Source organism: Callorhinchus milii, unplaced genomic scaffold (genome assembly GCF_018977255.1).
Source record: "Callorhinchus milii isolate IMCB2004 unplaced genomic scaffold, IMCB_Cmil_1.0 Scaffold1, whole genome shotgun sequence".
Taxonomy (NCBI): Eukaryota; Metazoa; Chordata; class Chondrichthyes; order Chimaeriformes; family Callorhinchidae; genus Callorhinchus; species Callorhinchus milii.
In genome coordinates, this window is record NW_024704742.1 from 66,490,375 (window position 1) to 66,500,762 (window position 10,388).

The 10,388-nt window shown below is 42.3% G+C and overlaps 1 non-coding gene across 1 annotated transcript; it reads left to right on the plus strand.

The window, feature by feature from the left end:
- Positions 1 to 10,090: 10,090 nt before the first annotated feature.
- On the plus strand, positions 10,091 to 10,162 carry trnae-cuc. Its single transcript has one exon. It is a non-coding gene; the product is annotated as a tRNA-Glu (tRNA).
- Positions 10,163 to 10,388: the final 226 nt, after the last annotated feature.

Here is a 10,388-nt window from a genome sequence, read left to right on the forward strand (position 1 = left end):
CTCTCGGAGGGTTGGCCCTATAATTTTATTCTGTGCTTAATAAGAAGGTGAAAATAAAATCAGTCAGGGTCCCAGTTCCTCATCATATTCCAGTGGACCTCTTCATCCCCCCCACCCCCTCTTCCCAATAATAATAATAATAATCCTTGCATTTGATATAGTGCCTTATCAGGTCGTCAAGACGTCTCAAAGCGCATCACAGGATTTACCATAAAGTAGAGTGACTGCATTTTGTGAGCGAAGCGCGGCAACCAGCTGCCTGCTCGCCTGACTTCCCAACTCTTCCCTCCACAAGCTGCAGATTATTCAAAACTGTGCAGCTCCTGTCCTCTTCCGCACTAGGCTCCGGGAACCTATCACCCCTGTTCTTGCTCGGGTTCATCGGCTCCCCATCCCTCAGAGAATCGAGTACAAAACCCTCGTTCTCACCTTCAAAGCCCTCTTATGGTCTTGCACCCCCCTACCTCTCTGACCTCCTAACCCTATATCAGCTTGTCCACTCCCTACACTCGGTGGACACGGCCTGCTTCAGGTCCCCTGCACTTCCCGTCCCACCATTGGTGGTCGGTTATTCAGCATCTCTGTCTCCACACTCACCATCTCTAATGCCTCCTTCAAGTCCCGTCTAAAGACTTTTCTCTTCGACCATGCCTTCGGCCACCCTCCCTCCCCCAACCCCCTGCCCTCCACTAATCCTGACCTCAACTAGTAGCTTGGGTCCAAAAACCCCTGACTGTCCACCACCCTTGGATGTTTTTCCAATGTGAAGGGCACTATACAAGTGTAATTTGTTGCATGGAGCAATGTCCCACCAACAGCCAAAGAGTAAATGACCACTTTTTTTATTGAAGGGAATGTTGGATCCAGGAACTCCCTTCTCTTTTCAAATAGTGCCATGAGATCTTTAACGTCTACCAGAACAGGCAGACAGAACCTAGGTTTTACGCCTCTTCCGAAGAACAAAATAACACTAATCCTTGCACAGCTCCCTTACAGCGGGGGGGGGTCGCAAAGCACTCAGAAGGATTTTACTGCAAAGTGTAAATACTGAGTATTTTGTAGGCGAATATGATACACAACAATCTACAAACAGACATGAAGTGAACAACCAATTCTTAAATCCACATTATTGGTCAGGACGCCAGGAGAAGCTTCCTTCTCTGTGTTTGAACAAGGAAAGGCTATTTGGCCTGTCAAACCTGTAGCTTTCATAGACTGTGTTTGCTGAAGGTAGCTAAATTGTTTCATTGGTCTGGCTATCAGCCCTCGGTGCTTTCTCACAGTTAAGTTTCCTCCCCTACCACCTCTCTAGTCCCAATTTTCCATGCTCTCCCAGGACACAGTGTTCCACAGAGTTTATAAGCAATACAATCTGTTATCCTTGGAGCCTGTACTAACCACATATGCATGCAACTCTTTCTTGTCCTACCCAGCTCCTTTACAGTCTTCCACACAAGCACTGCTTTACAGAAGCAAATATCTGATCTCACAGTCTTCCGTTCAGGCTGATACATTTAGAATTTGTGTCCCAGTTCTACTGGGTGTCCACAAAGTCCTCTTACCCCCTTGTTACAGATCAGGGAGGAGTAAAAACAAGCTGTCAGAGATGCAATTCACCGGCTCACTCGATCCATGTTATGAAAGATGTCACACAGAATATGGCGACTGATCATTATCTGCCATGAAAATTATGGCACTCACACACACATCCTGTGGACGTCTAAATACAGTTAAACATTTCTACTGATTACAATTAAGTTCTGAATACAATTATCATCATTCTTCCACATGTTTTAGTTATTGGTCAGTGCACTGCAGAAAAAATAACGCGAGGGTAACAGGACTGAACCTGATGGGTGGATTTCAAGATCCTTAGCTGAACGGGTCAATTTCCAGATCCTGTCACTTGTTTTCAAATCCCTTCATGCCCTGGCACCTCCCTATCTCTCTGACCTGCTTACCCCCCAACCCACTACCTGCTGCCTCCGCTGGACTGGCTCTGGCCTCCTGCATGTCCCTCGTGCCCTCCGTTCCTCCATCAGTGGTTGCACTTTCAGCCACTACACCCCGAACCTCTGGAACACTTCCTCTATCCCCATTTTGGAATAGGGGGCATCTATACAGACCGGATGGGCTCCACGTAAACAAAAGTGGGGGTGGAGGTGTTGGCGTGCAGGATGGATAGTTTAGTTAGGGAGTGTTTAAACTAGGCATAGGGTTAGTTGCGGTAGATGTAAGAGAGCACCCAAACCGATTAGGGAAAACCTTAAGGCGTACCAGTATAACCGGTCTAACTCCAAAGGTTGGTGTAAAAGAAACAAAAATGCTTATAAAGTAAATGGGAAAGACAAAAAACAATGGAGCTATACTTGCGTTAATGCAAGAAGTCTGACAAATGATGTGTGATCTGGAAGGTCTTGTGGGGGGTGACAGGTTGGACATCATTAGCATCACAGAGACATGGTGTAATGAATCCAATCCATGGGATACTCACCTGGAAGGTTATAAACTGTTTAGGAGGGACCATATTGTGAGAAGAGGAGGTGGTGTGGCACTATATATAAGCTCCATTATTGAGACAGGAAATAAAAAAGGAAAGGGCAGACACAGAATCAATTTGGGTAGACTTAAAAGATGGTAACAGAGAGAACCTATTACTGGGGGTCTGCTATAGAACCCCAAGCCAGGGTGAAAGCCTTGATCTGGAACTGTGTGATGAGATAAGGAAGGCGACTAGGAAGGCATTGACCATAGTAGTTGGAGATTTTAACTTACCCAAAATTGATTGGGATAATAATGTGCCTATTGGTAAAATAGGGAAAGATTTCTAGAGTTAAAGGAAGACTGTTTTATTACTCGGTTTGTAAAAGAGCCATCAAGGAGAGATAACATCTTGGATTTGATAATGAGCAACAAGGGCAACCCAATCTCCAACAAAAAAGTGGGAGAAACATTAAGCAACAGCGATCACAATGTAGTCATATTAGGCATTTCAAGAGTTATTGAGTATATAAAAACCCAAATAAAACTGCCAAATTTCAAGAGGACTGACTGTGCGCTTGAGAAGTCTAGTCGGAGTGGGCCTGGCAGGTTTAACTATGGCAATGGGAGTGGAGGACCTATGGAGTTCCTTCAAGGAGGTGATTATGAAGGCAATGGAACAATGTGTAACCATGCGAAGCAAAGGTACCAAGCTTAAAGACACTCCTGCCAGGTTGGACGGGGTTAAAAAGCAAATCATAAAGTGGAAAAAAAAAGCATTTAAGGCCATGAAGGAAAATGCCATGGAAATAAGTCGGACTAAATAACAGAAGGCATGCCAGGACTGCAAAAAAGGTATCAGAATGTCAAAGAAAAGCTTTGACTTGAATATGGCAAAAGATGTGAAGAATAATAACAAAAAGTTTTTTTTAGTTACATTAAGAATAGAAGAAAAATAAGCAATGGAATAGGTCCATTGAATGTGGGTTCGGGAGACAACATGACAAATAATGCTGCACAGGCTGCAATAGTGCTAAATAAGTTTTTCGCATCAGTCTTTACCAAGGAGGAGACAGGTAACCTCTCTGATCTGGAAAGAGAACTCAAGGATGTCACAGAGAAAAATTGCAACACTATTCATATCACTATCAGCATGGTTGCCAAACAGCTGTATAAACTTAAGGTACATAAATCTCAGGAGCCGGATAAATTGCATCCGAGGATCCTGAAGGAACTAAGGGAGGAAGTCGCAGAAACGCTGGCACAAATCTTTCAAAAATTACTGAATACTGGAGAGGTGCCGTGGGACTGGAGAAAGGCAGATGCTCCCCCTATTTTTAAGAACGGTAACAAAAGTGACCCAGGAAACTACAGACCAGTAATAATAATTATTATTATCATTAAAAGTGACCCAGGAACTACAGACCAGTAAGTTTGACATCCAATGTGGGTAAAATGATGGAGACTTATTAAGGATAAAATCATGGAGCATCCGGACCGAAATAAAATCATAAATGAAAGCCAATATGGGTTCATGAAAGGAAGGTCTTACCAATCTAATTTACTGGTTTTCTTTGAAGGTGTGACAAGGGAGCTTTATAAGGGTAAGGCTGTGGATGTTGTATATCTGCATTTCAGTAAGGATTTGATACAGTTCCTCTTGAGAGGTTGGTACTGAAAGTAAAAAGAGCGAGAATCAGTGGAGGTATATTACAATGGATACACAATTGGTTGACCAGAAGAACCCAGAGGGTGGTGGTACAGGGAATGTCATCAGACTGGGAAAATGTTACCAGTGGAGTTCCACAAGGGTCTGTTTTGGGACCTCTTTTGTTTAATATTTTTATAAATGATCTGAAGCTAGGGGTCACAAGCACTGGCTAAGTTTTCAGATGGCACCAAGCTAATGAAGGTGGTAGATTGCGAAGCCGAATAAGATAGGTTACAGGAGGATTTTGAACATACTTGGGAATTGGGCAGCTCAGGGGCAGATGAAATTCAATGGGAAGAAATGTAAAGTATCTCACATGGGGACAAAAAATCCTGGAAGAGACTATTATTTGAATGGAAGGAAAGTAATGGTATGGAAAATAAAAAGGACCTGGTGCTCCTGATTGACAATAAATTGAAGCTCTCCCAACAATGCTCTGTGTCAGTGAATAAAGCAAACCAGATCTTGGGATGTATCAAAAGATCAATAACAAGCCGAAATAGTGGGGTAATCCTGCCACTGTATAAATCACTGGGGAGACTATACTTAGAGTATTGTGTACAGTTCTGGTTGCTGCAGTACAAAAAGGATATTAGAGAAATTGAGAAGATACAGAGGAGGGCAACCAAAATAATTGAGGGAATGGAAGGACTGGATTATGAGGGGCGACTGAGTAAATTGGGCATGTTCATGCTGGAAAAGAAGATTGAGAAGTAACACGGTTGCTGTCTTTAAGATTCTAAAGGGATGACCATATAAATCATGACAAGCTGTTTCAGCTTGTCCAGAATAGTAGAACCAGAGGACACGGCCTGTGATTGAAGAGGGGTAAATTCAGAACAAATCTACGCAAACACTACTTCAGTGAGGAACAGGCTCCCTAGATTAACAGTTGAAGCAGGAAGTATTGATTCCTTCAAACACAGATTTTCTTTTAGGAAATAACATTATGGTAGTTTGGGACATATATGCATGCGACCACCAGGAAGCGGGAAGGCGAACTAGATGGACCTTGGTCTTTCTTTGTCTTATGTGCTAATGTTTTTACCCCTCCACCTTGCCCCTTCCTTCCCCAATTTTAGTTTGTGCCTGAAGATCTTCCTATTCGACCATGCCTACGGTCATCTCCCCCTGGCTCAAGAGTTGTGCTCCACCACTGTCAAGCGCTCTGGGACGCTACCCTGTGTGAGGGGTGCTATATCAATGTAGTTGTTGTGAATACCCTGTACGAGCCTGGTCACTGAGTTGAATCTGCTGGTGCCAAATCACCTATTGCTCTCAAATGTTGGGGACCAGGTTTATGCCTTCCACACAACTCCAGATATATTGACAAAATCCCCAGCTGAGCAGGAACATTCTGGTCAGTAAGGCAGCATTCTTTGGATGCTGCTGTTCTGGACTGATTGGCAGCTACATTTTTGGATGTCTGAAAAGAAACACAACTCTACAAGTGGAGGCCAATGCACTGGAACTTTACTCAGGCATACACCAGGAACCTCCTTTGGCCATAATCCAACTTCACTGAGATCAGAGTCCTAATGGAGACATCTGGTTACCTACAGAATTCATTAGTTGCACATCCATCCGTGATTTCCCACAAGCTGCACACTATCCCGCCCCTCCCCCCATCGAGCCTCTGATTCATTTAATAAAAAATAATAATCCTGACATTTAATGTAGTGCCTTGAAAGAATATTTTAAAGTGTTTCACAGCACATACTATAAAGTTTTACTATTTTGACGTGAACACAGCACCGAATTTGCGCACAGCAATGTCCCACAAACAGCCATGAAGTAAATCTTTATTGCTTTTTTGAAAAGGCAGATGGGACCTCGGTTTAACATGTCATCCAAAGAACGAGAGTATTGCTTTAAAAATATTGAGACATACACAATTTTCTTTCTCTTGCTGCCCCCCTTTCCTTCACAGCCCCCACACTCAATTCATGCTGGAGTCTGGTTTCTGGAGTACTTGTCCAAAGGAGTCATTGTTGAAGTTTGAATCTTCACACACTATTCAGCGGGAGGCATAGTTGATCACAGCCAAGCTTTGTCCTCTCCTCATTTGATTCACTTTCCAGCAAGGATCACTAGATGATGCTAATCCTTCCATTTGATACAGACTTTCAGGAGAAGGTAATGTAGTGACTGTATTTTGTAGGTTAACGCTGCAGCTAATTTGCGTCCAACAACAATAATAATGTCCACAAACAACCATAAAATGAATGACCAATTATTCCAGATAATGATTGTTAAGGAAACCAAGGACTCTCTAATCCTGGGTGAGATCAGTTAACTGCCAATTCCACACATCAACAATCCATGTGAGGAATTTTTTTCTTGCCTTCTCTTTAGTTCTGTTTGGGATTATCATAAGTTTATGATCTGCAATCAAAGGATCTGCTGATCAGTGAAAATAATATTTTGTAAAATAACACTTCAGAGTTTTAGTCTTGGACCCTCTTTTGCATCTCCACTTAACCTCCTCGGCTCTAATAAAAAAACTATTACATTATAGTATTGGTGAAATTTTGCCAGAAAGGGTGGTTGAGGGATATACCTTGCTTACATAATTCTGGAGAGTATTGGGTGCAGGTTGGTGAGAGTTGAGGTTTGGGGACACAAGAGTGTTTGTTGGGATACTGCTGGAGTTTATTTAGCTTGCCATTGAGAGCACTGTCAACTGCTTGTCCAGCTGGGACCACCAATTGAAGCTTTGAATTGAAGAGTTAACAGGAGCTGAGTGGGAGGAATCTCTGTGCCAGTGTATCCAAGAACTGGCTGACCCTCCGAGTCCTGCCAATGAGCAGATCGGTCAGTCAGTCATCAGCTGTGCCCTTTTATACAGCTTCATGGGAAAATGAATTGCTTCACAGAATGAAATTAATTAGAAATAAAGTGGATGTTATGGAGGCAAATGCAGCAGAAATTAATCTGCAACAAGCAACATCCCACTGATGACAATAAGTGAGCAGTGCATTTATTAGAATTAGCAGAAACTTTTCTTGTTGCACTGATAAAAACGTAATGAGGAGTTTGTACTATGTTGTGTACTTACTGTCTGTTTCGGGTTAGCCAAGTATGAAGATTTGAATCATGTCATTTTTAATGACTACATGAAAACCATAAGCTGCTAATGGCATGTGCTGAGGGCCCCGGCTCCCTCTGGGGCACTTGAAGGAGATTTGCATCAGAAAACACAGCAGCTTACCTGCTTCTCCCTTCTAGTGGTGCATTGTGAACACGAGTTAACAGAAAAGCAGTGTTACTGAAATTAAAAGTCAATCTAATAACCCCATAAACTTCCAACAGTCTGGTTGTTAGTCGATTAGAACATCACTTTCTGGGGGTAAAAATCTTTTCAAAAAATAAAAATTGATGTCCAGAACATCGGGAGCAAATCCCTCCTTTTGGATAGAATCATGGAATCATACAAATTTACAGCACAGAGGAGGCCATTCAGCCCATCGTGTCTGCACTGGCTCTCAGAGCGAGCTGTTTATTCAACCCACTGCTCTATGGGATTCAACCCATAAGCCCGTGGATATTTAACATCCAACTGGACCTCAGTTTAACAGCTCAGTGGAGAAGCTAGCAACAATTCAGATATGATGGTTGAGCAACCTCAACAACAACAACAACAACAACAACAAGATTCCATTTATTGAGCGTCTTTCACATCGGGAGGACGTCCCAAGGCGCTGAACACCTCTTAACATCTGTCAATACTGTATACTGTGTGGAGTCCTGTATGACCGGAGTTCAATTCCAGGCAGAGGGCGAAACCTTGGGCAAGTTTCCTTACTCCACACGCCTAATAATAATCCCTCCAAAAAAACCCAAAACAATAATAAATTGGTCATTTACAATCTACGACTGTTTGTGGGACATTGCTGTGCGCAATTGGCTGCCGCGTTCGCCCACAAATATACACAGTCAATTCACTTTACAGTATGTTCTGTGAAGCACTTTGGGACGTCCTCCCGACGTGAGTAAAACGATTCGAAACTCCTGTTAAGTGGCTTTTTTGTGCACGGCTGGATTTCATATTGTATTTTATATGCACGTGATACATCTTAATAATAATAATAATACTTGAGACATCTTAAAGTGCTTCACAGAATATGCTATAAAGTGAATTGTATATTTTGGGGGTGAAACATAGCAGCCAATTGTGGACAGTGGTGTCCAACAAACAGTCGTGCATTTAAAGTACTATTTTTAAAAAATTCAAGTGACTAACAACCAGGTTCCTACTTACTGCTAGGTAAACAGAAGCATGTGGAGTAAGGAAACTTGCCTAAGGTTTCGAATCAAACCCAGGACTTCTGCTTGTGAGGCGAGGACTCTAACCAATATGCTACAGGACTCCACTTAATCTCAGGGCTTCTGTGGACAAACTCACTTATTGGGTGGCTCTTCAAAAAGATTGAGTCAGAAAACAATCATCAGACTTTGAGCTAGTCGATCAGAGAGATTCTCCCCAACCAGGCTTGAGTGACACACTGACTGACTCAGTTGGTAGCACTCTTGTCTCTTGAGTCGAAAGGTTGTAAGGTTTAAGCCCCATCTCGGCACATGGAATTCATATAGTCCTAGCTAACACTTAAACTACTAAGTGCTGGGTATGTTGCATTGTTGGAGGTGCTGTCCTTCATATGAGATATTGAACCAAAACTGTTAAAAATCTGATGGCATCACTCGAAACGAGAATGAGGTTTCCTCCGGGTGCCCTAGCCAAGAATCCTCCAAATAAAATCGGTCATTTACTTTATAGCTGTTTGTGGGACGTTGGTGTGTGCATCACCTACAGAGAGTCACTTTGCTTTGCAATATATCTTGTGGATTATAAGGATTATATTTCAGCAGTGCAAACCCAAATCTCCGAAAAAAGGAACCACGTGCTTCCCCCGGACTGGCCTTCAGCTTCATTAAAAGTAACAGTCACATAAAATACTTTTGCTGACTTTTTGTTACGGTTGAAAGCTTGGAAAACACAATTCTTGCAGCTGTTTGTGAGTGAGCAATCCTGACTCTACAGACCTTTGTTTGCGTGCGTTATGTAAAAGTGCTATTTTGGGAGGCAAATTAAATCACTCAATTGTAGATAAGCCCGAGTGTCCTATTTTTGGTGTGGTGCGTAATGCCAATGCGGGTGCACATTGTGTTTGTGTGTATGTAGCACGCTCCAGGCTCTACTTTATAATAATATTCCTTGCAATTGATCTAGCACTTTATGACATCATTGAGACGTCTCAAAGCGCTTCACAGAATATACTCTAAAGTGAATTGATAGCATATTTTGTGGGGCAAAACTGGGCAGCAAATTGAGGACAGCAGTGTCCCAAAAACAGTCGTGCATTGAGTATCCAAATTATTAGTATTCCTTTAATCCTCCTTTACCCAGGATTGACTCTTTTCCTTATCTGAATGATAACAAGAAGTGCACACATATACAGTGGGTAATTTTTTTGTCATGTATTAGAAATGTGGGCGTAAGCATATTGTGATCTGAAACTAGTCGTGCGCCTTGTTGAGTCATTTCTGGAAGCTGAATAATTAAAACCACTTGTTTTGAACACTTGCTGAAGAAAAGCTGCAAACGTTCTGAAAAGCCTTTTTGGTGACATTTGCCATTTGATTTGAGAGATTTCATCATTTTGACATCTTCGTATTTCAGCTGAGATGTTTCGGAGCATGTTAAAGATCCGTGGTGCAGTTCAAAAAGAGAATGGAGTTTCTCCCAAGTGCCCTGGCCAACAATCCTCCAAATATTGTCATTCACTCTATGGTTCTTTTATCGAAAATTGCTAGGTGAAAAAAGATCCATCTAGTTCACCTTCTACCATCCTGATAATCGCATGCGACAATAATAGAGATGTTGATAGCAATTTTTTGAGTCCTGTAGCTCAGTGGTTAGAGCACTCGCCTCTCAAGCGAGAGACCTGGGTTTGATTCCCAGCAGGGCGAAATGTTGGGCAAGTTTCCTTACTCCACACGCCTAATAATAATCCCTCAAGAAAAAAAACAATAATAAATTGATCATTTCAATCCACGACTGTTTGTGGGACACTGCTGTGCGCAATTGGCTGCCAGATTTCGCCCACACATATACGGTCAATTCACTTTACAGTCTATTCTGTGAAGTGCTTTGAGACGTCTAGAAGACATGAAAAGTGCTATATCAAATGCAAGG